Source organism: Pogonomyrmex barbatus, unplaced genomic scaffold (assembly GCF_055798465.1).
Source record: "Pogonomyrmex barbatus isolate J1 unplaced genomic scaffold, ASM5579846v1 scaffold16, whole genome shotgun sequence".
In the NCBI taxonomy this organism is placed as follows: Eukaryota; Metazoa; Arthropoda; class Insecta; order Hymenoptera; family Formicidae; genus Pogonomyrmex; species Pogonomyrmex barbatus.
In genome coordinates, this window is record NW_028297112.1 from 3,664,886 (window position 1) to 3,692,504 (window position 27,619).

At 35.5% G+C, this 27,619-nt stretch overlaps 1 long non-coding RNA gene across 3 annotated transcripts in view; it reads left to right on the forward strand.

Moving 5' to 3' along the window:
- Nucleotides 1-27,619, forward strand: part of LOC148937133 (uncharacterized) — a 205,996-nt gene that overhangs the window by 10,307 nt on the left and 168,070 nt on the right. The window lies entirely within an intron of this gene.

A 27,619-nucleotide genomic window follows, 5' to 3' on the forward strand; every position in this document is an offset into this window, starting at 1 on the left:
ATTTCATGAATCTTGTGAATGTTGAATGATCGTTCTTAAAGTATTTTTAATCGAAATGAATTTTTAATTGAGAATTTTAAACAAATGCATTTTGTGTTCACAAATTATATATGATTATTCGTTTGGATCTTCGACTCAAATAATTATTATTTTCTAGAAATTAATGTCAAAAACAATTTTAAAACAAACGAGATGATCGGTGTTTTAGAGGAAAAGAGAGTTGTATGTATATAAAATTTCTCAGCCAGTCGCAGTAATAACAATCCCGAGAATGTCGTACAATAACGACGCTCTGGCGCGCGTGAAATATGAATGCGTGCACGCAGCAGGTCGAGTCGCGTGTTTCTGTAGCGTTGTACGTCGATGTGGCGATACTGTGACACGTATCAAACGCATTGATTTCGCATTGCCGACATCTCACTCTCGCTGCCATACAATTCGAACACATACTGACCTGCCGTCTGCCTGCGCGCGTGTAATGGGGCCCCGAGGGACCCAAGACCCTTCCGGGACCCTTTCTATGCGCGGCACCGGGATCGTCTCGAATTAAAGGAGAACGACCCGGGAGTGGTGCCAACTTAATGAGGGACCACCTAGCTTTAACTGTTTGTTTTTCGAGAGACCGGACCCTGTAGAGAGAAAATGCCTGTTTGAAACTCGCCCCGGAGACCTATATATGTACGCACATTCACGGCCAGGCGGTCCCATTTATAGCTTGTATTGCCAACCCTATTGCCATAACTTCCGCGATTTGGGCGTGAAATTACACAAGCAGGAATCGGTACGAGAGGATCATCGACAATTCGATAAAGGTGTTCGATCCCTCCTTCTTCTTTGACCGCTGTTTTTGTTGTCCAGATTTCCATTCTGCGCTCTATACTACTGAGCAATTTGTTACTTCTTTGTGTGTGTGTGGGGGGGGGGGTGGTGTGTGGTGTGTGTGTGTGTGTGTGTGTGTGTGTGTGTGTGTGTGTGTGTGTGTGTGTGTGTGTGTGTGTGTGTGTAATTTACAACAGTGTAATACATGCTATTTTTCGCAACATAACCATTCGACTCATTTATTGGATTTCTTTTTAACCCTTTTAAACTATCAATCTTCTTTTGCTTTGTTTGAAAAAAATAGTTATTAGCATTAAATTAATATAATAACCTTCGATATTACAATCCGACATTATAATATAACAAATGTTTATCATAAAATGTATTAATGATGTAAAATTGATATGTAAATTAACATTATAATAATTTATATTAATAGTCTAACAATTCACCCAAATGAAATATATATTTATATTATTTTAAAATATATAGTTCGGTTATCATTATCTTAATTGTCAGTGCATCGTAAATAACTTTTGGAATTGGTTTACATTAAGTGCGATATTCTCTAATTATTTCTCTGATAAACTGCTTTAAAAACAAGTTATTATGTTCAGCAACTGCATATATTTTTTTATATTTACTTCATTCCCCTTCCCGTTTCTTGAAAAGATAGATTTATTTTCCAATTGCAATTATGACACAACGCCAACATAAAATATGTATAAAGGTTCTTAGTGATGCGAAACAGGAAGAACAATTCGATTGACATTTCGATACGTAAAAACTTAAATGGGCAAAGAATAAAGAACATCTTCCGATAAAAGTACCGCGGTGGTACTGACATTTCGGCGACTGTGTAGAGGCTATCGGTCATTATTTATCAGAGGATGAGCTGTCGCCCTAAGGCGAAATTAAAATCCGAGTGTTGCCGATAAGACGAAGACGATGGAACGTTAAGCGAAGAGGCAAAGAGAGAAGAAGAGAAGGAGAGAGAATGGGAGGGGGGACGCGAGGGTCGCTCAAGAACGTACGATAAAGCGCTCTGTGAAAAATATGCGTACGTGGCATTCGACCACGATTTAATTTATCGCCGACAGGCGGTGCAGGAAAAGGCGTAACGATACGACTCTTAGGAACATTGTATTCACATTGCGTTATTTATACCCGCCGCAAGCATTCGGCGACTCTTTTGCAAGAAAATTTTCACCGGAAGCACACAAAGGAAAATCGGAAAATGATTGATATCCTAGACGAGAAGGATTGAATATCCTAGACAAGAATAGCAACCTTTGCATACATTATTGCGAAAGTATTTTTCTCCTCTCTCTTTCTTACTCGTCACATTAATCACATGCTTTCCGTTATAATTTTTACGTCAACTTCTTGCAAAATAAAATTTGAATTTTCTTTCTATAATGTTGAAAATCCTTCAGTCGAGAGATGATAACTTTTTTTCTTACACAAACTGAATATTCTGTCTATCATATAAACTCATACGTATGTACACACATATCTTTCTATTCCGCGCACGCATTCACTTCTACAATTTCTCACAAGATTAAACTCGAATCTTCTTCTGATAGTTACGCACGAACGAACGAAGCGTAGCAGGATTTTCGCAGGAGTGCTCCTTCAATCGAATATATTTCTATTAGCGTATCCAGTGTGTCGTTCGAGTCTTCCGCGAGCCGAAACATGAAATGTCACTTACTCGAACACATATCGCTCGACACACACACACACACACACACACACACACACACACACACACACACACACACACACACACACACACACACACACACACACACACACACACACACACACACACGACCTCGACCGATCGGAAATGATGATATCTAGTAGATATGCAGAGACAATGGAAGATTTATTACGAAGATATTATAAGATGGAAAGAGAGAAAGAGACGAGGGAGGGGAAGAAGAGAAGAATTTATTATTACACGTTTCTTTTAATTATGTTATGAAATCAAAAACGGTTTTTTAATAAAATTATTTTTAGTAACAAGATATTGATGATTCAACGGTATTATAAGCATCATATTCGTCAATCAAAATAAACTGAGCTTATTCTTCAAATATTTAAATGTACATTATGGATGACATATACTTAATGCTAATCTTTTTCTTCTTTACTCTCTCTTCCTCTCTCTCTCTCTCTCTCTCTCTCTCTCTCTCTCTCTCTCTCTCTCTCTCTCTCTTCTCTCTCTCTCTCTCTCTCTCTCTCTCTCTCTCTCTCTCTCGGGCGAAAAAGATAGCATTATAAATTACCCAACGCGTCCAACCGGTGCGATTTAAAGTCGTCTGGAGAGAAAGGGTTGCCCCCGACAAAAGGAGACGGATGACGGAAACGTTAACAAGGGTGCTTCTCTCCAATGTCACCGATTCGTCTCCTTGACGTTGCATTTTACGAGAGGGGATTGCGGAGAACGGACGACCCTCTTTTGTGCACCCGCCGTATCGTACATTTTTATTAAGCCCGAATAATTGACGCGAAATCTGAGATCGCCGCCGGCGCTTCATTGAACCTCAACCTTTTCAAATCCGTTGATCTGTTTGAGTCCATATGCTGAATTTGAATAACTTCAACCGACACATTGTCGTTGCGTAATTTATTTTTGAAGCTCTCCTAATAAAGTATTAAATATTGATTTAAATTTTCAAACTCGGCATCTTATACGTCTTAAGAATTTCTTGTAAAAAAGAAAGATAATCTATTTGTAATATTATTCCATATCATTTTGAAATTTAAAACAAATACTATTCTTTATAATTATATGTACAAATCGTACAGCCTTTGTCGATTTATACTTGAAATTCGAACGCGTGGCTATCAAAATTTAATTTTCACAAATATGGCAACGTGTGCGTCCAATGAAACTGAAAGGGCGGAAGGGAGGGGGGATGAATAAAGCGAGCGATAGAAACATTGTAGCGCAAGGCTACATATAACTAGCGCTGGCGCGTAAGGGATGGGTATGATTTTAATTAATATATACTTAATTAAGTCTCTCCCCGTTGAAGGCATTGTCGTTGCGCCACGGGGTCGTTATCTATGCCATGCAGTGCGCGGGTGATTTACTAATAGAAACTGTGCGGGAATAGTTCGTCTAGTTAAGCCCCTTCGAATACACATCGGTTTATTGTACGCTTGGGCGATGCGGCGTTGCGCGAAATATATCCGACGCTCGCTGTGTATATATATATATATATGTGTGTACATGTATATGTAGTCTCCATTAAAGCTTTGCCGGTGTACTTTGCCAGTGCACGCGTTCGAGCGAGATCGTACTGATGTATCGATAATGCACATCCGCGAAGTCGCGATGAGAGCGATTCGTCTCTCATGATTAATTCAATATCTTGACATCGGAGCGATCGATGTCATAATGCGGCTTGGAAGCATGAAACAACAGTGAATCATAGAATATCATACATAGAATATTCCTTCTTTCATCTCCAATATAAAAAATAATATTTATTCTTCCTGATTCTGAATTAAGCTATTGTATAGATCATGTTTTGATATCATCTTTTAATCTTACTGAATGTTTATTCTTGTTTGTCACTAAATCTTAGAACAATGTTTGGAATAGCTTAGAGCAAGAATTTTGATTGGCAGACGAAAGTTTAAAATTTAATCAAAATAACGTAAAATTTTTTTAATTGAAATAAAATAAAATGTATTACGACCCTTTTTTATCAAGATGATTTCTTAGGACTTTCCTTATTTGTTGTAATATTCTTCTAATATTATTTTATTATTATTATTATTATTATTCAATAATAATGTTCACTTGGAACGCAAATTATATTTAAAATTTTTTTCTTCAATTATTGTCGATTATTATCCTAAAAAATTATTTACCTGAACTCTCATGCAGTTCTCGTCAGAGATGCGGAATTGCGCGAATGAATGTAAATTTGTGTTATTGCCAAAATATTGTTTGAGCACACTTCGCGACACTTAACTACGTTTTTTTTTTATTTTTGATTCAAGATGGTGATCCTCAAAGTTTTAGTCAATATGCCGACTACTTTATGAATATATTCACAAGCCGGGCACAAGAATACGAAACAAAGATGTTAACTTGTGACTTGGGGGAAACGTTTTCCTCTTTTAAAGATCGTCTTGTTAGCGCGACGGTGTGCAATGTCACGATGGCTACCCATTGAAATACCTTACTGCTTTAATGTTTCAGTAACTAACTGTAAAAGAAGTGTGCACGTGCGTGCATCTTCAATTTTATGCAGAAAAGGAATTAGTCGCTGGTACCGGCATTACGGCAAACGATAAGAAGTCATTAACGGCCCATTTCTTATTTGAAACAGTTACAGAAACAGAAACGAAATTACAAGTCACTAAATTATAAACCATATTTGTTTCAAAGAAAAGATTAATAATATGATTAAATTTTCAATTGTATAACATTTAAATTAGAGTATATATACATTAGAGTATATATAAGTTTAGAAAAATTTTAATTTGTTATGATTATATTCATTATTATTTATAAAAATAAGAATAAATTAGGCAATAAAGATATAAAACAGTTATAAAATTATATATAGTTATAAAATTTTTTGCAAAGTTCGGGGGTAATAGGGGCTGTGAGAGATTCCTTTAACTGGCAAGAAATTTGAATATCCTCCATTTCCCTTTTTCCATTGGCATCGCATAACTTCATGAAAAAAAGGTGGAAAACAAAAAATCGTCGGCCGAGTTACAACCATGGACGACAGTCCGAGCGGAATTTTAACGCATTATTTTGCATCGCAAATGCGACCGCCGTCGGAATTTTCGCAAATTCGGCAGCGCGACGTCGCGCACAAACTGTATAGGTGAAAGCATGAATGCAATCGTCGGCACGACGTAAACAACCGACAAGAGCATTGATTTTTAATTGGCCCATTATCGTAAACGATCGATAAGTGTCAATTAACCATAATTCTGTCAATCATATTATTATTTTCCGTTGCTCGTTCGCTCGTTTTATTAATGTGAAAGACTGAGAGGGAATGAACAAGAGAGATACTCCCGGCGGTCCAACTCGAGCTTGATTTATTTTCATCGCGAACGCCCAACTGTGCATCGTTCGCTTCCGGCACTATCTTGATTTGAAATCAACTCGCCGTTCCTTTCTCCTCCCGCCATCCCCTCGACATTTTTTCCATACTGAAAAGCAGTATTCCTCTACCATAAGTTTCCGCCGATAATCAAAATCTTTATCCGGGACCGACAGCTTTATAAAAAATATTGGATATTACAAACATAGGGAATCAGTAGAAACAGATGCTATCGGGACTTCTTTTTAAAAGAGCACCTTAAGGATTAAAATATTTCTTTTATAACTTAAAAGTTAAGAATGATTGTGGATAATAAAAATTATTACGTATGAGCTAACGTCAAATATATTAATTTTTATTTAAAACATTTCATCAAAAAATTATACGAATAATGTATACAATATCTATATAAGTGAGGATTTTTGTGTTTAATATGTGACAGATGGAATGAAAATTTACTTTGATAATAGATTTGTCGATTATTTTTAAAAACAACTTTTTGTATAATGGTTCTTTTTCTTTAAAAGTGAGGGGAAAAATATTTACTCAATTTCGAACAATGATAGAGATTATGTGCTACAGCTGCGAGATGAAGTACGAGGTGATCTTATCTTGAGTCTTTATTGAGATAGTTATTGATACACAAGCAAAATATTCCTAGTCTTCTATTCTATTTCGGTGATAAAAGTCAATGACACGCTGATATTCATGTCAATTTTGTAACACTGGTCGAGTGGTTTTAAAGATTTTTCAACAAAAATCAATCATTAATGTGACAAATATGTGACAATTTATTTATCACATGATATTTTTTTTATTCCTTAATTTTTGATAAATTTTGACAGAATAAAATTACTGACTGCTGCTATTATTAAAATTAATTAATGTCAATATATTCTTATTTGAAAATTAGGATATTAACAAATTTCAAATATATATTACTTCATATTATATATATCATAATTTCATTTTATAAATTATTATATAATTAGAATTAATTGCTTTCTATATAAAGTGCATAATGCAAAATACTAAATTTATGATCTCGCACAAACTCGTGCTTTCTGAGAATTGCATAAATCTCAAAATCTTATATTTATACTCCTAGAATTTAGTTACCGAAACCTTTTCGGAAGTACTAAATCTCAAATGGAACCTATTAATCAGAGATATTAGTTAAAATCTAGTATGATAAATCTTGAAGTCGCGAGTTCGTGACCTTATCTACTTCAAGATTTGTTAGTGTGATAAATCTCAGGGCTAAATTCACGCTTGCAAACTCATAAAATTCTAATAACGTGTCATTTAGCAGAAATCCCTTCAATTTTCGGCGGATCTTGAATTTCGAGTTGTCGACGGTATGATTTAGCTTGTCTTAGAAGAAAGAAAGCGTGTAGTGCCTCGAGAAAGCATTCTTATCCAACTCTCTTTCACACTGATATTTCTTTCTCGAACGTCGCTCCCAGGAATGGATGATAAATTTTATCGGTCCCGTTGTCAGTCTCAAAACGGTGCACGACTACTTCACGCTCACACACAACGTTTTTCTCCGACGATTCAATATTGACGCATCGTCGATCACCCACATTATCAGCCCGAACTCATTCCTTCTCACGTTCTTCAACGCTTCTGAAACTAGCGGCCGCTAATTTCTTTCTTTGAACACTCGACACGAACACCATCCTATTTATCGTCAATGTAATTAACGTGATTAATACGTAATTGTTGCTATTTTTTAAACTACAGCTTCTACTATCACGCATTAACTACATTAAATTTATAAAAATATAGTGATATTATTGATTATTATTTAGAATGCATAATCTACTACAAAGTATATTAATTCTATATATTTCTATTTTATTATAATAATTTTTTTTATAAGAAAATTTTTTTAAATAGAAAATTATATAATTTCTCAAATTTGAGTAATAATGTTTTTTTAACCGAAAAGAGGTTTAGTTCTTTAGCTTTTATAATAATAATTTTATTTAATTATACAATGATATGGAAATATCAGTCATTTATTATAATTATAACAGGAATACATACATTTTGCTTTAATTTGATTATATATTCTGCATTTAATTTGTTAATAAACACTTTAATAACGTCTCGTGAATGAAAAGAGAGAGAAATAACATAAATAAAAAAATGTAATAAGGCAAATAAAAATGAAAGTCGATAAAAACGTATCGGAATGAATTAATTGCACGACGCATTCTTCACCCTCCTTATAATGACAGCAATCCCATTAATTCCGCTACGTCTTCATAAGTATAAAAAATACGCCTATGGTTGGCACGCCTATCTTATCCGTTCTTTCGTAGCTTTTACCAGACTTACGGGTATCAGCATCTGTTGATGCATAGGCCGGAAACGCGTCGTTTGCGTGCCTGTCATCCTCGTCATCGGGCACAAAACCCGGCGAGCCCGCACGAAATAGTTTCAACCCTCCGCGGGTATACGAGACTACTTGCTATCACGTTTTTCTTGAACCGCTCTTTCCCGCACCGGTAATGCGAGCCTCTCCGAACTCGACAATGACGAAGGAAACCATAATTGGCTCCTCGTAGCTATTCCCCCGACACGAAAGATATGGAAACTCGATCGTCGACAAGTATATCGGGGTTCTCGATTTCTTCGCGTTCGACGGTGTAATTAGGCCTCCCAGGTTTGTGGTAGTTTCAATCCTAACGAACATCTCCATTTTTTTGAACGGGAAAGAAAAATAATTGTTTTACAAATTTCGCGCGATGATTATTGAAATATTTGAATTACATTAAATATTGTAATAGAACTTGTGTTTATGCATTCTGAATTTATAATCATAATCTACGTAAATAATGAAGATATAAATTTATAATTATATATATATATTTATAAATAATTAGATACACATTAGAATTTATTATATATTAATTTCTGCATACTGAATTAATGAGTGATTCTAAAAATTAAAAAAATATTGCAGACATTAATATCTTATTCTATTATTAAATTTTAATATTAGTTTGAAATTGATAAAAATTTGTTACAGGCTGACGTTTGGGGGTTAAAAGAGAATTACGATGTGTGCTGGTTTATAATTCATGTAACATTTTGTTACGGACACGCTTTCATCCACCGCATGCGCATTGTTAATCGTGGAGAAGCGCACAGGGCGGGTTGGTCGGAAGAAAGATATATTTACAACCTAGATGAATCAAATTAACCCGTTGCCATATATCACGCTGCTTGGGAATACGTCGGCATTTGCAATTTAATTCGGAGAATTATCGCGACGTATAGCACGCTGCGTGTTCGCCGAATGTAACATCATCTTGCGAGCAAAATGCATTATGCAATAGAAACGAAGTAGCGGTAATAGGTTTCTCTCGAAGCGAATGTTAGAGCATTAATAATGAATCATCTTGCACCGTATGTAGAAATTTTGTTTCGATATTTTTCAAAAATTATCGTTTGCTCACGATCAAATTTGATACTTAAGAAAATTTGTCATAATTAAATTTAATAGCGCTTTTATATAAAGATATATTACCTTGAATCTTTTTAACTTAGTATATCTTATAATTTTAAATTTACGTTATTGCATGTAATCGAAAATGTAATCGAAAAAAATCATGAAAACTGAATAAGACTTCATAAAGATTCTCTTTCATCTTTTATTTCATCCCCTATTTTTATTTATCAATTACCGTGCAAATAAGTAAAGCATTTAGTTAAATGACTAATTTTTGCCCGATAAAACTAGTAAAACGAGCGACCTCTTGTCGAATCTTTTTCCATTGGATTTTCCATCGATCCTCCTCGAATCCCCCTCGCCGATTCCTAGTTGACGGGGGTGTTTGGTTACGGCTTATAATATTTGTTAACAAATGTCGGAACCCCCGGCGCGGTGCACCTGGGTCACAACATGGTGGTGCAGCGGCACGGCGGAAAGTGCGTAACCAGCCAGCCGAGCCTCCGGTACGCTTTCCTCTTTCTCTCTTCGTCCCGGTCGGTCTAATAATTCGCGCCGGAATTATTATAATTTAATACGATACCGGAGCGCACATACCGCCCGCTCCGCCGTTTACTCCGCCACGCGGAGCCACGGCCATTATTCGGCGTGTTTGTAGCCCGCGGCGGCGCGTAATAAGCCGGCTTATGCCCGCGTATCTCTCTTTGTCGTGTACACGCACGCACGTAACGCGGCCGCGACACGCCTACCTTATTCTTCCCCTCGGCTGCACAGGCACGGTGGTGTTGTATGCGGCATACGTGCGGATGTACGACGTGCGTATGCAGGTCCGCCGCATCTGCCGGTGCAGCCGAGGTCGTGGAATTCGAGAGGCCCCTCCCCTCCTACTCGCCCTTTTCGACACCTTCGTCTTCGGCGCGTCCCTGCGCCCATTGTCGCCCTGTTGTTCTCGTCGTTCGTTCCGTCGTCCTGTCGTATTGTGCCGGAGGGTAACAGTTATTCTAAATCGATTCAAGTAAACTGGAACTGTTTGATATATATCGTAATATAAACTGTTTACACATTTAGATATCGGTTTTTTTTCTGTATAAGGTTTTCTGGATAACGGATTTCTCGAGACGATAAGAATTTTCATGTTAGATTTTTTTCTTGTAATGAAAAAAGTATATATTTTTCACATTAAAAAATGTCGATATGTTGCTTCACAACATCTTACCTTATCCTGAACTTATCTTTTAGAATAGTATTTTTTATTTATTGTTAGAATACTATTGAGTGCAAAGAAATGGAACAATATATATGATCAAAAAGATACACACACAACACACACACACACACACACACACACACACACACACACATGTACATATATACGTATATCACAGTATAATTTTGCACTTAGTGATCATGGAGGTACAAATTCTTGTCTGGGATTTTATTATCGATCACCGAGAAGCGTTCATCGATTTTCCCGTTACACCGTAATCATGTAATAACAATCATGGCGATTCCACTAGTATAGCGGATGTGCGCGCGGTAGCATTGAGAAAAAAATTGATAAATCCTTTAAGTAGGTGAAGGGGGCAAATTAAATTTTTATAGACGCTTGAACGCGAGAAAATTATTATCGATCGTTTCAATCCTCAACGATCCTCTATCTGTTGAATTATAACGATCATCTACGTCCGAGGAAGCTAACGTGTTAAGGGAAATGGAAGCAGTATATGCGAGGCCCATAAATAAAACAGCCGTTTTAGTTGCACAGCAATTTATCGTTATTTTATATTTTTTTAGTTATTTTATATCATTAAATCAATGATGAATGTAATTGAAAAGTTGTTACGATGTCTTCGTAAACGATATTCAGAACAAATTATATCATAGTTTTTATATTAATTTATATTTGGTAATTTATATTAACACCATGTTCTTTCACCAGTAATTTTAACAATGAATTTTGATTTTCTGACAGTAATAAGAAATCGTTAAAAAGTTAAAAAGAATTATTCTCTTTTTCTCTCACATAAATTATTATAATAATTAATCTTACACGAATTATTTTTTTATCATAGCCTTTTATTACGCAGCACTTAAAACATTAATATTAATTAAATCAATTAAGATACTATTAATAACATATATCGATTTATCATCTGCTATTTGTGACAACGCTGCGAGAATAATTTTCGTCGTCTGGCAATTCTCCCTGTCTTTTCCTCCTTTCTCCATATTCCTCCTTTTCCGTTATAGCGCATGGGACGCATAATTATTACAATATGTCTCCACGTGGCATTAATATTCATAAAGTCGATCCGTCAAGTTCCTTCTTCCCTCACTTTATGTTTCATTCATTCTTCACTTTGAAATTAGGCATCGATACTAAATTTATTTATTCTATTCGTATAATGGACATTTTGTAATAAACTGAAACGATAAATAAAATAAAATCTATTATAGAATTAAATCATATAATATATTTTGCTATTTACAGCAATTTTGGTTTAGTTCAATTTTTAAATGTAAGATTTAAAACATGATATTGATGCCTTTGAACGTGGCTCGTATGAAATCAATCTTAAAGTTTTCATGAAATCGCGTGACAGCTAGTCAACACAACGTTTCAAGATCGAAGGTTACTGGTTTCATCCGAATACGGCGAAGCGGTCTGTAAAATCTAAAATCGACACCCTTCGTCGCGAATCGGGCGAGAAATGCGGCGGTGGCATCTTCGATATTCCCATAGTAGCGTGCCAAGAGAGGCAGCGGACTGGGAAACAGATTGTATGGCTCAAAATCAATAGGCACCTGATTTATTCCCATGCGCGTACCGCGGCATTCTGCGCGCCGAAGCATCCTGAGCGAATTTATACGCAGAGGAATATGCGTGCGATGTATGTCGTGTATGTACAGTTTTCCTTCTTCCTCGCAATGTTGTGCAATACTTCTTAAAAGTATTGATAATAACAATCATGCGCGGAAAGAACATTTTTGCCCAACTATCTAAAAGTTTGACCAGATAAATGTGAAAATGTGAAAATAACATTGTCGGGTTGCTAAAAATATTTTTGTCCAGATTGATAGAATATCAAAAATTTATACAATATCATCACGCTTTTAAATTTCTACATAATAATTTTGACGGTCCTAACAAAACTATTTAACAAAATTATTTTCAGATCTATATCTGGTCAAATTTTTAGACACTTCGGCAAAAACATTTTAATATTACAAATATATATATTAATACATATTGTTATATAAAAGAAAATGCTATCTTTTTTCGTGAAAATGTTATTTTTTGAAAAATATCTTTATTTATTTAAAAATAATATTTGCACTAAAATAATTTTCTTTATTTTGATATTTTGCTAGCAATCCAATTAATGCATTTATTTTATACAATTTATTTTTTTACATCTTCAAGTTTGATATTAATTCTACTTTGAAAGAAAAGTATATAAAAAAATTCTGATTAAACTATTAACAGTAAAAATGATAACAAAAAAGGATAATTAAAATATATAATATTCACATGAAACATGGTTATCATATGTATCTCTTTACCTTACACTAATTCATTACATCACCGTATAAACGAATATATTTATAATTACAAAGTCGTGCAACTGTAATATGCAAATATAAACGTAACGGAAGAAATTCCGTCCGTATCATCAAATTTAATTAATTTTGAGATAATTTTATCACCGCGATTTCACGTTTCTTCGACCGCGAAGGAAGCCCGACAGCGAGACGTCGCGGCTTCTTTTATTCGCGGGATTCCTTATTTTCAATGGCTACTCCGGTGGATTGCATGCTTCGGCCGTTAATTGAAAGTTCCGTCGGAACAAAAGACCAGCAGCGCACCGAGCTTTGCCCGTCGCCGCCGGCGGAAGAAAGCTCGTTCCAGGTGAAACGAAACACTCATTGTCGAAGTCGGAACTTCGGGCGATTCAATTATTCGTTCCTCCTGTAGGCGGCCAGCGTCCCTTAAACAGATGCCATCTCTCTTCTTCTCCCCCTCTCCTCTCTCTCTCTCTCTCTCTCTCTCTCTCTCTCTCTCTCTCTCTCTTATCTCATCCGAGATAATTAATCGCAATTATTTCTAATTGATGGAAATTAAAACGCCGCGTTCTCTGATTCTCTTCTGTTCCTTTCCTCGCGGGTAAAAGCGGCGGCCCGGAAAAAGGAAGTTATTTATCGGCCGAAGATTCAAAGGGGTGGACAATCGTCGTCGTTGGGACGGGGTTGCCGCGGTAAATATACCCCCGGCTGCTCATTATCGAGTGCCGTCGACGGAATGCAAATTATTAAGATTGCAGGCTGCCTCGTCGCCGGAATTCCGCGGCACGTTCTCCTTATTTCGAGACTGAAGATTTGAGCAATAAGCCGATTCAATGCTCTTGCAAATATCGTTTTCGATGAGACAGTGTGCTAATCTTAATGTCAAAAATTATTAGAAATTATTATTTTGATCTAGAGGAAACAGAATCTATAGTTTCTCATTTTTTAATTAATCTTTCAGTTGTAAAAAGTTATTTTATATTATAAATATTATATATATATGCATGTGTATGTTAAATTAATTAATAAAATATTTCTCGAACATTTCGTGTTTATTTTTTTATTAACTTTGTATAAAAATTGTATAAAAATTTATGGACATAGTAATAGTAATAGTAAGACATAAGAATCGTAGATTTAGTTTTTATAATTAAAAAAACAAAACTATAAATAATTTTAATTGGAGATCACAAATATCGAATTATCGGACAATGCTGAATTTGATTCGTTTAATTTTGATAGAATGTAATTAAAATTGAAATATGTAAGAATTGATAAACATAGGATGAATGTTAAATATGATTGAGTCATTGATTTTGAATGTACAGACATTATTGTAGTAAACAGATCACTTTATAATGTATCGACAAATGAAGTTAACCTAATCAATAGACGAGATACTATTTAGCCGTAATAAATCGTACCCAATATCTGGCTAAAATTCATCGATTCGTGAATTCAAATAAGCCACTCAGTATAATCATTTCGAATTAATATTAGCTATCTATTTGCTATGACCGCAAAGGCTCTACTATGCATTTGATGTTCCAGAAATATAGATATTGTACAGAGACAATTTGTGTGGATTGTATTTCTGAACTAATTTAATTGATAGAAGAACTAAACTATATTTAAACTAAATTATATTTAAAATTTTATATAATTATATTTGTACATGCTAATTCTGTTTTTAATTATATTAATATTTATTTTTTAATTTATATATATATTTATTTAAACAGATAAATGCATATAGATTGAGAACTTCAAATAGAAAATAGATAATCAGGCATTTGATCAGACAGAATTGTTGGCGCCTATTAATCTTTTAATTTTTGAATTTATTAAATAATTTATTAAATAAATCTAAGAAACATTTTGTTTTTGTTACTAATCACATGCTGTTTATTTATGATTTTTGAAACATAGCTGCATCATCGAAATATCTTTCCTCCAATAAAATGCAATAAGATCGATTAAATTTCTCCAAAAAAAATTGAAAAAAATAACAGGTGTGAAAAATTTTGTCTAATCGACTTGCCTGAATTTTCTATATGTTCTAATTTTTAATAATTATTTCTAACAGTGCGATTGAATTATTATAATCTGGTATTTTTACTGTTGCTCGTTGAATTGTTTTCTTAACTATTTTCAAAAACAACAGGATCTCGTGACATGTCTTTTAGAGCAAATTAAATGCACTTCGTAAGTACGTGCCGCGTGACTTTTTTTTCAATAACGCGTCTGTCAGCAAACTCTAAGTATCGCAACACGGAGCTTCTATTATCCGGGTGTACCGCCAAGGAATCTTAATTCGCCCCGAAAATTATGGCACGAGCATGCGCCGTCCTTCTGCGCCGTCGCCCTTGCTATTCTCTTCGCCGACCACTCATTATCCTTATACCTAGTCATTTTTCCTTCGCCTAATCGCTTCTCACGGCTGAGTCACGAGCGAGTCGCGCGCTCGTAAGGTCGATACAATGTCCGCAGATTGCAGTCCATATAAATACATCAGACATGGAACGCTATTAGATCTCAATAATTGGTATAAATCACCCATAATTATAATTTTAAATTTGTTTTTTATTACGATAAAGGGTAATTATTTTAAGTTACTACAGAAAAGGCGAAGAATTTTTTTTGCTTAAATAGATGATGCAAAGAACAATTAGAAGTAGGAATTAAAGAGATTTTTCACTTGAAATATTTTAATGCTTTAAAATATTATCAATAAAAAAATAATAAGAAAAGCAATATCCATTTTATGGGGCAATAGAAATAAATACCGCATAGTGGATAAACGATACTGTTATGGTTTGTTTGACCTCAATATAGACGTCTGTAACATCCATCTTAGCAACAGATGGGTAAACTGACAGCGGGATCTGGAATCCTGTCCAAGAGATAGATGAGTAAGCCGAACGGTTGAGTAATATTAAAGATGTTCCGAGTAATAAAAAACTATGGTGAATGCTGCCATCGTTTTATATTACTGTAATTTCGGATCCATAAAATAAATCATAGTTTCGTATCCATAGATCATGTGCGGAATTAATACATCTTTAGGCTTTCATACTTTTATGTGTATAAATGCATCTAGTTCTGAAGAATTAAAAATAGTATAAAACTCAAAGAAAAATGTAAAAATGTTCTTACCTGCTATTAAATAAATATAAAACCAGAATTTTTTATATTAAAGAATGTTCCGATTAATTAACAGCTACAGCAAAATATTACTTATAATGTTTCACTACACCTTACTTATATGAATTTATTTGTATGTTTACACAATAAATATAAATGAAAAATATTTATTTTTTGCAATCGATAAAAGTGAGCATATTCAATCGTAACGCTGAATGAAACAGATAGGGGCAAGCTTGAGTATTACAATTTATCAACTTAGATGACAATAATTGCAATAATGTCAAGTCAAGATTCAACGACAGAATAATTGCGCGAAATGCGTTTCGGACGACGATTATACCTTAAGGATTCGATGGGCCGTACGTAGCCGGGCCCCTAATGGCCGGGGATATTATCGAGTAGCTACCTAAGGCCACGATCAACAGGGGCTCGGTAGCCCCCGTGTTGGCGTACAGATTGAAATCCACCCCTACGACTTCTTTGTTCTCATTGTTATCGCCGCTCGCGCACAGCACGAAGCCGCTGGTTATTAATGCAACGCGGCACAGGCAACTTTGAAAAATGGCCACTGGCCGCCGATGATTCAGAGTTTTGCGCGAGACTAGGTGAACGTCGTGTCGTGTCGTGTCGTGTCGATGTGCACGGTCTTGAGGAATATACGCCGTAAAACAGGTGCGCGTTCGCACAGAAACGTCCGCATAACGGCCGGCGTCGGGACGCCGGTACGCGGAAAGATATGCGGATCATTGATCGATGGGTAGAATGCATTAACAAGGAGATGACGAAAAAAGTAACTTAAATATTCCGTTAGTCGTATCGTGGAATATGACGTATCCTTGCCGTGCTTTTTATTCGGCGCCGTCGCGGGAAAAAAATTTTGTCTTTCATTATTCATTAAAATTCACATTTACAAGAATGTTTTCGTTCGCGTTTCAGATCGTAAGTCTTATAATAAAATATATTTTAAAATATATCTTTCTTGCGTATAATGTGTGCTAAGTGTGCTCATCTTTTAAACTTCTCTAAAGTTCAAGGATATTTTATACAGATTATATTGGTCATATTTTTAGATTTAGGATATTATGCTTGAAGTTTTATATTCGAATTTGTATTTTCCGGTTTGCACAGTATTTTTTTGATATCTCCATTGCCCCACGACAATTGAAGTCGACGTCGATCGACGTGCGTGCCTCTTTCACTTCGTGCGCTCGTTGCCAATATTTCACTCACGCTCTATTTATTTAGTCCCGATAGTGCAAAAGTTTTCGTACAATTTCCCAACACGCTTGTCCCATTCGCGGACGACATATTCTTTCGTATCTCGAAGAGAGAAACCATCGTCTAAATGTACAAGGTGTTTCAGTTGTACATTTTCAGAAACTTCATTATCTTCATAGATACAGATTTAATATAATTTGAAAGTTGATTTTCTCTTGGCAAAACATAATTAATTCTTGCATGAGACTTGCCTAAGATTTTTTTCATTTCTTTCTTAAAGAATCTGTAGAATCTCTTTTTTGGAACTTTCATCGCTTTTTTGATGTGATTTTGATATTTTCCATTTTCGTTCGTCTCGTCTGTCCAAAATCAATATAGCTCCAGATTGTTATTTATATGTGGTATAGTATTCCGTTTGAAGTCTTTCTCTCTCAGCATTATCCTGCGTGAGCAGTTAGAAGGGGGTAACTGTATAGAGGCCGAGTAATGTAGGAAGGGGCACAAGGGGGCACAGTTAAAAGGGCGGGGATGGCGTAGGAAACGACGGATTACAAGAAGCGTCTCAGGCGCCTCTAAGCTCGGGAATACGAAGGAGGGAGAACGAGGGCTCTTTGATAAATGCGAAATGTACCATTCGAGTTTGTTATGGTCCCCCGCAATCTACTATTTACAGCGTTTTCTTTGAACTTCTGGGAGGATAAAGACGCGCCCAGCGTTGAGCTAAACGATGCGGTTGCTACTTGAATTGCGAATCTGGGAGGAAAACATAGGAGGAAAAAATGTCTCTGATACGACAATTTGTAGAATGTTTTGCAGATCTTACTATCGTAGATTATTTCCCGGTTTCATTGTAAACTTGAACGTAATTTAATTAAAAATATTTTTATCATATTATTCCTGAAATATTATTTTATTGTTTATTATTTTTGTTTATAAAAGAAGAGAAAAATGTATCCTATAATTTTTTATTTTATTTCATTTTGAAATGATTATTCGAGCATGATATCAAATACGTGTATTTTTTAGTAATAATTTTTTTTTACTATTAAATTGAATTTCTTTATAAAATCTCAATCAATTCTTCAAATTATTACGTAAATAGTAATAAATTTTCTTAGAAAATTATCTGTATCTTTTTCTTGAAGGAGCGTAAGATAAAAGAAAATAAAATGAAACGTAAGTTTAAAAAATTAAAATAATGAATAATCGATGAATGATTATGTAATGATTATGTAAATGTTATATTTAACAAATATAAAGATAATGAAACATGCATGAATAATTATTTTTCTCAACCACATTTAAATGTGATAATATAAATTCAATAAATTACGGTCTGAATGTAAATATTAATATGCAATCATATGCGCATATCTACGATTATTTTAATTTAATTCAATTTCATTGATGGCAAATCGAACCGAACTTAACCAACGTAATAGAAATTCCTCATAAATACACAGTGTGATTCACGCACAGATATCCAGCCACATATCTGAGGAAATATAATTATCAATAATTATTAAATATTGAAATATCAGAAATATGGAAAAAAAGTGACACTGGAATATATGTTTTTATATCAAAAATATAAAAAATTACTTTTATATGCGAAATAAAAAAGGATATATAAAGGATACATATTTCTCTCAGATAGAGACATTAATTATTTCAATATCTTTATACAAAATGTGATTTTTATTTAAAATTTGCGAACGTGAATTACTTTATATAAAACAGCTTGTATTAAGATGTAAAATGTACAATGGCATTTGTTTCCTACAGGAAACTTCTAATTAGTATTTGCTCGCAATGCTATCGGTACTTATACGTTTGTTTTACATTGCGCATATGAATTGACTTGGTAAAATATTACATTGTCGTGCGTAATAAGATTTATCATTTTCATGTAAAAAAGTCACATACACGTATATATTTTCCGTATCGTGTTTGCTGTACGATCGCATGGGAATGCGAAGGATTAATAATGGCAGCGTCAAGGTATATGTACATTGTTTCTTGTTATCGTCAGAAATACATTTTCTTTGAAAGCGCACGCAATCGGCCCATTTGGACGCGATCCTCAGTTTTATCCTGTCCAATGCAGTGTGATATCGCTCCGGTATTTTGCGGACAATTAGCGAGCCATTTTTATAGGAACACTTTGGATGGCGCGATGCACAAATTTATAATTAACAAACAATCGATCATTTGCTTTGTCGCTATTCAGCAACTGCGCGAGAAAATTATCGTTCAGTAATTACAACGTAAATAACAGATATTTATGCAAACTTTCCCATCATCAAACGCGTGTACGCTTTGCAATTTATATGATACGCAATTTATGTAATTTGTACTAGATGCAATTTCTCAGATGAAAATAATGACGAATTATTGAATCGCAGCGGCTTTTCTACGCTATCAATTATCTAGAGCCAGGTTTCTTTGTCAGTTTAATAAAAGACAGTAAGAAAGATAATGCGTCCTGTACACAAAAATAAGTTAATTAATTAAACTGTAAGTGTGCATACTAATGAAAGCGATAGGAAAATAAATTGAAATTTCCTCGGAAATCTGCGAGATAATTTTGAATGCGGGAAAGAAACGTGCGGCTAGTACTTGGCCATATTCCGTTTTCAGCTGCAACTTCAGTCTAAGCAATCCTTAATATATATAAATGCATTTATTTGCCGTATTTGCTCGTCGAATGAGACGATCCCGTGCCAACCGCAATTATAATAAAAGGCACGCGGCTGCGACTCGAGTCGCAGCGAAGTTTGCCGGCCAATTTTACCCTCACGGGACAAAACGTGTCGCTTAAATCGGAATTCCGGGAGAATTACATGCATTTCACGATCGCTCTCGCTCACTCGCCCGTCCGGAAAATTTACATGCAAGTCCTTTTTTACGGCGCAGTCGCCGCCGCGCGACGGAGTTCATTCTATGGCGCGCGCGACACCAACGATCAATCATTTCCCAGAATCGCGAATGCATCGCGGATTTGATAATTTCCTGCTCTTTCTTCTTTTTATCCTTTTCGGCTACGTGACAGGAATCAGATTATTAATTGTAGTTTTGCATTCGATGCCGAGGTCGATCTATTTAATGTCGCGACGTGACGTATTTTTCTGGAAACTCGTGCGCATGTTTTTGCATCGTCGTGTGTATGTTTTTTTTTTCAAAATATATATAGTTTCCAAAATATACATAGATAAATACTGGCGCATAATAAAATTTATATGTTATCAAAAAATTGCAATTTCTAAAATCTATGAAAAATCTAAATTTAATTCGAAAATACTCGAGAGCAGATAGAATAATTGTTTTTTATAAATATAATTTAAAAAGTCAACATAGTTGAATTTAATTGTTTTAGTTATTTATGTTAGTTGATTTAAATTAGTTTGACAAATTTGTAAATTAATTACTTTTTGTTATCAACTTCTGATTATCGAATTTTTTTCTAAGAAAATATTTTTCTCTAAAAAGATTCTTACGAGCTGATAACAACAAAGTTATTATTAATTTTACAACACACATATTAGATTCTCTAAGCTTTTATATTACGTACCTGGAATACAATAGATACGATCTCAGTTTTATCGGGTCATACTGTGACCCGCGCTGTAACGTGTTATTGTATAAATTGAAGTGATGCTACAGTTTGGCGATACAAATCGAATCAATGTTTTATAGAGAGCAAAAATCCAGCTTGGAAATCCATAAAACTACGTCTTTTATTTTACAAAAATTCATTGCGTGTTACATGAAAATGGATGTTATTTTCGTGATCAGCATTCCTAAGTTATATAAAATTAATGATGAAAAAAGCTTTTAAAAGTTTTCATTTTGCAAAGCCGTGTAATCTGTGCAGGGCGATTCAGTATGCTCCGCTTCGCCCTCCATTGTTATCGCTATCGAGCTTTTCAGCAAGCTTTACATTCGTTTCATGACACTCTTCAAGCCTCACGAAAGCCCGGCAGCTGAGCACACGAGACCAACGACGACGACGGCACGTTATATCCGTCGCGACATGGCGATATGTATACCCACCGTGCTGAGTACACCGGGTATTAATTACGGCACGTCGAAAAACCGTGTATCAAGATAATGTAATCCCACTTTCCGCAGAACGCGAATAGAAACGAGCGTTATTACTAAACAGACCGCACGCGTCTCTGCGTGCAGAAATTAATGTATACGCGTAAAAATTAACGGTGTGCGAATAATCGCGTCGCTAACGATAAACTTGGCGAAAAGAGTTATTGCAGTAAAATTTTGCACTTATATCATTCTCGTAAATATGCAACGTGAATAAAATAAACCGTGTACGCGCGTTTTTCGCACGAAGTCATTCTAAAATAAATACATGAAGGTAAGCATCGTTCCGGTTACGCCATCATAAAATCTAGCGCGTCGTCTTCATTCCATTTAAAAGATTTGCTTGCAAAATGTATGTCAGAAAAATATCCTGCCATTGACGAGCGAACATTTCGTTAAATATACAGGCAGGTTTCGTGTATTTGGAGCTTCAATATAGTATCAAATATTCCGGGATCTATCGAGAGGGCGTTTATTTATAAACGTCGGTTTGTCCCGATGAACCCGTTTTTTATCGTTTGTTAATCCGGTCCCTGTATAAATGTTATGATGGCTGAATAAAATCCATTTTGTCGAGCGAATCGTTATCTGTCTCCGATAAACAGAGTCAACTAAAAAAAATTGCATGAAATATTCGGAAAATACTCTTTTTTTCTCCCAATTTAGATCGATTCGAATTTAATGATTCGCAAAACGTAAGCGTTTAAACGTTCGCAAAAAAACAAATATGTTCCTCTTTTTATACTTTTCAATTTTTTATTATTAATCCTATGTTATCTTGGCTCACACTAAATTGTTCTACCTTTGTATATCTATAAAGCTTTATATTTTTACATATTATGCTTTATATATTACTATGGATTTTACAGAAGATTTTGTCATCTATTATTAAATACCATAAATACCATAATAATATTGCAATTCTTAATGAAAATTAAATCATTATTTTTCCAAAAGAAAAAAAATATATATATATATATACAGAACAGTACGTGAAAAAGATATATTTTGTGCAAAGTATCTCAGATAATTTGATATACAATTACACAAAGACTTTTGTAATTTAAACAACCGCGTATATGTCAAACATAAAATATAATACAATTTCTAATGCGCAATTGAGTTTGTAGCTCGAAGTACGTTGAAGTAATTATCGAGAATTTTCTCAAATGCAAATGTATCTTTTAGCTTGCACGCGTAAACACCGTTAACGAAGCGGTAATAACATCCACTGAAAGCGGCAAGTTATCAGTCTCGGCATCGGCATGTACTTCCTGATCGCCATAGCGGCATCGGGGCGGCAGACGACATCTCCGACATTTAGATAAATTCAGATGGACATGGGGGATAACGTGCACGCGATTATCGATCAGATTCACGTTCTTCGCGAACCTGTTTATCTCTCGCATTTAAATCAACGGTGAAGGATCGTTAGCGGTCCTCGTCGTATAATTGATACAGCGAAGCGCGTCGACGTACAGTTAGAAACGAGACTTCCCGATGTTCGTCTAATTAACTAATCGTCGCGTGGATCTTATTGATCTAATCGCATATTCAGCAGTCATCGCGGTAGGGATTGCGCGTAAAATCGATGGAAAGAACGGCATTTCTTTTTGGTTTCCGCGCAAACCTGTTATTTAGAATTCATTTTTTATATCAATTTCCGCCCGATGAATGTAAAAACCCGTTCGTTCGCGGCATTGCAGTAGGAAGATTAACGGAAGATTAACGGAGATTTTCTAAATGTATTCAGAAGCTTCAAAAAAAAGTGCAGAAGAAAAATAGAATAATATATCGTCTTTTGATGAACGGATTTTTAAAGTAAATCTACGGTTTTGCTCGTCTTTAACCTCGAGAACATTAACGTTCATCGTTGGTAAGACACGTTTGCCAGGTTTGTTCTTCTCAAAAAAATTTTCCAATACCGAATATTTTGTTTTCACATAGTAGAGATGAAAAAAAGAGATGTCCCAAGAAAAGAGAGATGCACGTGTCTTAGCGGCATAAAGTACCTCCGTGAATTCGACATAAATTTCCGGGGCGTTCCACGTGTTTTCACGGCGATAGCATCCGCCGCCGGCAACCAGGGCGGCAATCGTCTTCTGGGTACGCGATAGGTACATAACTATGTACGTGTTGGCGGAACAGGGGAGTCGCAGAGGGTGACATAGGGGTGCTGGACGGAAGAGGTGCTCGAGGTGCCATCGGAGCGCAAGAGCAAAGAGACATGAATATGTATGCACCGGATGGCAGCCGAGCGCTAAGATACGAGCACTATCGCGCTTATTCATGCGCCTTTTAATATTTAACCCGCCGGTTTACCTGCCTCTTCGCGCTCACATTACTTTTCTAATGCGCCCTGCGTTTCTTCCACCTTCTCGCCGAATCTAAATTTTGTCCGAAGCGAGCGGGGAAGGAGGGAAATAATATCAGAAGATACGCAGAAATTGTGACCGATCGCGACTTTCCGAAGTCGAATATGAATTCATTAAAAAAAATTGAATATTTAAATCGCGTGTTCCGAGTATACATTGAGTTTGTATTAGTCATAATAAAAATATACCGTCGCACGCTTGAGGAGATTTAGGCTGGAGCATTGAACATAGAATGTTTAATGATAATAATAATTCTGTTAAATTCTGAAATTCTCTGTTGCACACATCCAGTATTTATATTAGAATCGATTTTAATTTATTATTAGAAAAAATAGTACATATTCAAATTTTTCTTATATTCTTATATTCCGATATATATATATATATATATCGGATATTGTGCTATATATCACACTGTTTATCATAAATGAATTTGTTATTAAAGAATATGAACTATCATAAAATTCAACATTTTATGATGTATTTTTGTCACACGGAATTTCTTTAGAATTTCCCTAGAATTTCCTGTCATTTTGATGGTGCGACACGTAGGCCCGGCCCTTTCGTTCCTCCAAACGGTACGTAAAAGATTGCCGTGAACAACATCGTTGACCCGCGATTAGTAATGGTGAATAAGAAATGTAAAGGCGATCCTAATCAGTCGTCACACCTGTGCGTACGTAATGACGTCGTTATCGGCGTCTCTGTGCACTCTTGAGCCACACGTTGCACCGCTCCCCCGCACACCTTGTTGTGCACACGGACGTCATACGGACCGCACCGTCTCCCGCTCTCACGCACCTCTCTCTATTACTCTTTTGACAATGATTACGGTCGTTTGTCGACGCGGAGATTGCTTCGTCACCCGCTCGTACCTGCGCGAGAGCGTGTTTGACAGCGCTTTAGTCGTGTCTCTTTAGAGCCACGAAGGTAACTCGACAGGAGGCGACGTGCAAGGAGAGAAACTCGCGCGAGAACAAGTTGAGAATAGAGGAGCTCCTCAGGTCCAAGATCGTTAGATCAGGATAAACGCGGAACAAAAGTTATACTCTACCCTCGGGTTTGCGAGAATCAAAAAATATTGACTCGATAATATTCGCAACACGCCAAGTGCATGGATTCGCTCGGAGATAAAAAGAAACGGTGTGCTGCGTTTTGTATGTCAAGATGACACATGGTTAAGATATACTTGCCTTTTCACGCAAAATGTATTCTCTAGATAATTGCTGCGCTTTTACAACTGTCTAACTGAAAGAAAATTTTAATATGGGAAGTCAGGTAAAAGATTTATATACATATTTAAGATAAGAAGTTTTTTTGTATTGTCAAAGTAAATCTGGTTTTTTTTTCTTACTTCAGGAAACTTCGATATTTCGAAAAATTTAAAATTGTTGAGAATTTGTAAGGTAAATTAATTCTATTTAAGTTAAGAAATTTTATATAATTCGCATATCTAGTATTTAACGGAAATAAAGCAGGAGTTTCATCGGTGTGTTTTAACCTTTTCGTTTTATCACGCGAATGATTTAGCGGTAACTACGTATCACATGGATGTGTATGTATGACGTATGTATATGACGTGTGTATTGTATGCGCACTGCATCACCCCAGCGTCGCATCGCGGTGCTTGCATAGCGCGTTGCAGCGGGAACGTTAAACAATACTGTGACATTCGACAAGCGACGAGCGCGTGTCCGTTTCCTCTCCCTCTATGTGTGTACAGGTCGACACATATATATATATATATATATATATATATATATATATACTAGAGAAAACTAGGGAAAGTGCAGGAGGTTGTATGCTCGGGCTACGGCACATTGTTGCAATCGCGTCGGGATCGCGATTAAATAATTATCCTTTTCTCTCTAGAAGAAATTAAGATGTTACATATAGACATTTGTCGATGATTTTCTTCTTTTCAAGACATAATTTTCGAAAACAAACTTTTATACCTGACAATTGTGTAAATCCTGCGATGTTAGACGTACAGAGGAGAATACATAAAATGGTTAGCGCGGCTCTCAAAGGGTTCGTAATACTCTTTAACCTAGCCCTGAAGATGTACGACGCGTGGCCCCCGCAAAACGCAAGCTGCATCGTTGCACCGCGATGCGGTGGAGATCGTGTGTGACAAGCTAACCGCGTGCGCGCGGGTGACCGTATGTGCTGTGGGCAGGACAATGTTTTCATTAACTGAATACATGGCGCAGCGGGTCGACAGCCCGTTCAACATCGTTATACCGACAAATAAAGGACGCGGAAGGAGCTTTTCGAAATTTCCGAGCAAAATCCGCGCGGGAAAATCCAACGCCGCGTGTTCGCGTATAATTGAATTGTTCCTCATCTTTTTTTCTTTCGCGAAGCCCCGCGTGTGTGTGTGTGTGGAGGATTTTTACTTGATTATGTCTTGATTATGTCGGTAAGAAGAATCCTGAAGAGTGTAATTTTGTATCGCAAAAACCACGTATTTCATATTTGATGAATGATACACTTTTTTACAACTTTACTAATCGAATTTAAGGATTTCGATATAAAATATGATATAATATAAAATTAAAATATATTCGAACTTGTGCTTTAGCGAAAGATACGAAGCTAAATATTACTATATTAATATTATAAATTCAAAATTAAGATATACTATTAATTTTATTAATAGTGATAATACTTAATGGTTATTTAAATTTGATAGAGATAGAAAATTAAATTTCCTATGTATATCTTGACTATTTATTTTCTCACAAAGCTAGGACATATTTATTGATATCCACGCAAAGGCGTACTTCTTTAACTCTCTAAAACCATATCGATCATCGTGTCATTTTGCTTACAACAAAATATATACGTAGACTTATCATTCGTCGTTGCACACATGTGCAACCAAATACTTGCACAAACAATCCGATACCTCTCGCGTGAAATTCTCGCGATCACGTTTCTCCTTTTTAATAAACCGAGTACGAGCACGCGCCAGCTCGGCTAACTAAGACGCGAACGTGCCACTCCGACGATGTGCCGCGTTATCAAGCGATTCGTATACAGGTATGTTGTATGTAAAAAATAATTATATGTATCATCCTAAAAAAAAATACCGTTTAAGTTGCTCGAGTGAATATGACAAGATATTATACGTATGTGTAAAACTTTTAATTGTTTAATTAAAAGTTTTAATTGTTTGTTAACTTTTAATTGTTTAATTTAATTTCCTTTAAAAAAAAAATGCAGCATTTAACTATTATAACTTTTTAAATAATTAAAACTGGAAAAAATTAATTTAAATCTAATTTTTTACATGTATATATTATTATATAAAATATTATATAATAGAGTACACATGTAATATATGATCTCATGTATTTTAATTTTTACGATTTATCGGTGAAAATGGATAACAAATTCGCTTTATAAGGCTGTCCAATACAACAAGTAATTAATTTTGACAAAATGCTGGTGGTGTAATTTTTCTTTTTTATATTGGATGATACGAAATATGTGCGAGCATTTCACAATAAAATCGCTTAAAGTGGCCTTAAAGTCTCTCGGCGAATTTACACGACCAAGAGCTTGCAACGACTACCGGTTGCGGCTCGGGGATCGCAAATTTCCGACAGCGAATAAAAACGCAGGAAAAGTGGAGCATGCAAATATATTCGGGCGAACGCGCGCAATCCCTAAAAGTTTTGCGCATCGAGCCGTCGGGGAGGTTAGTAGTGGCATAGTGCGAGGTAGGTTGTTGCAGGATGGAAAAACGGCAGACATGTATATGCAAGGATAAATTAAATATACATGTTGCGCAAATAAGACTGACTCGTTTTACAGTCTTCTTTTACTCTAATTGA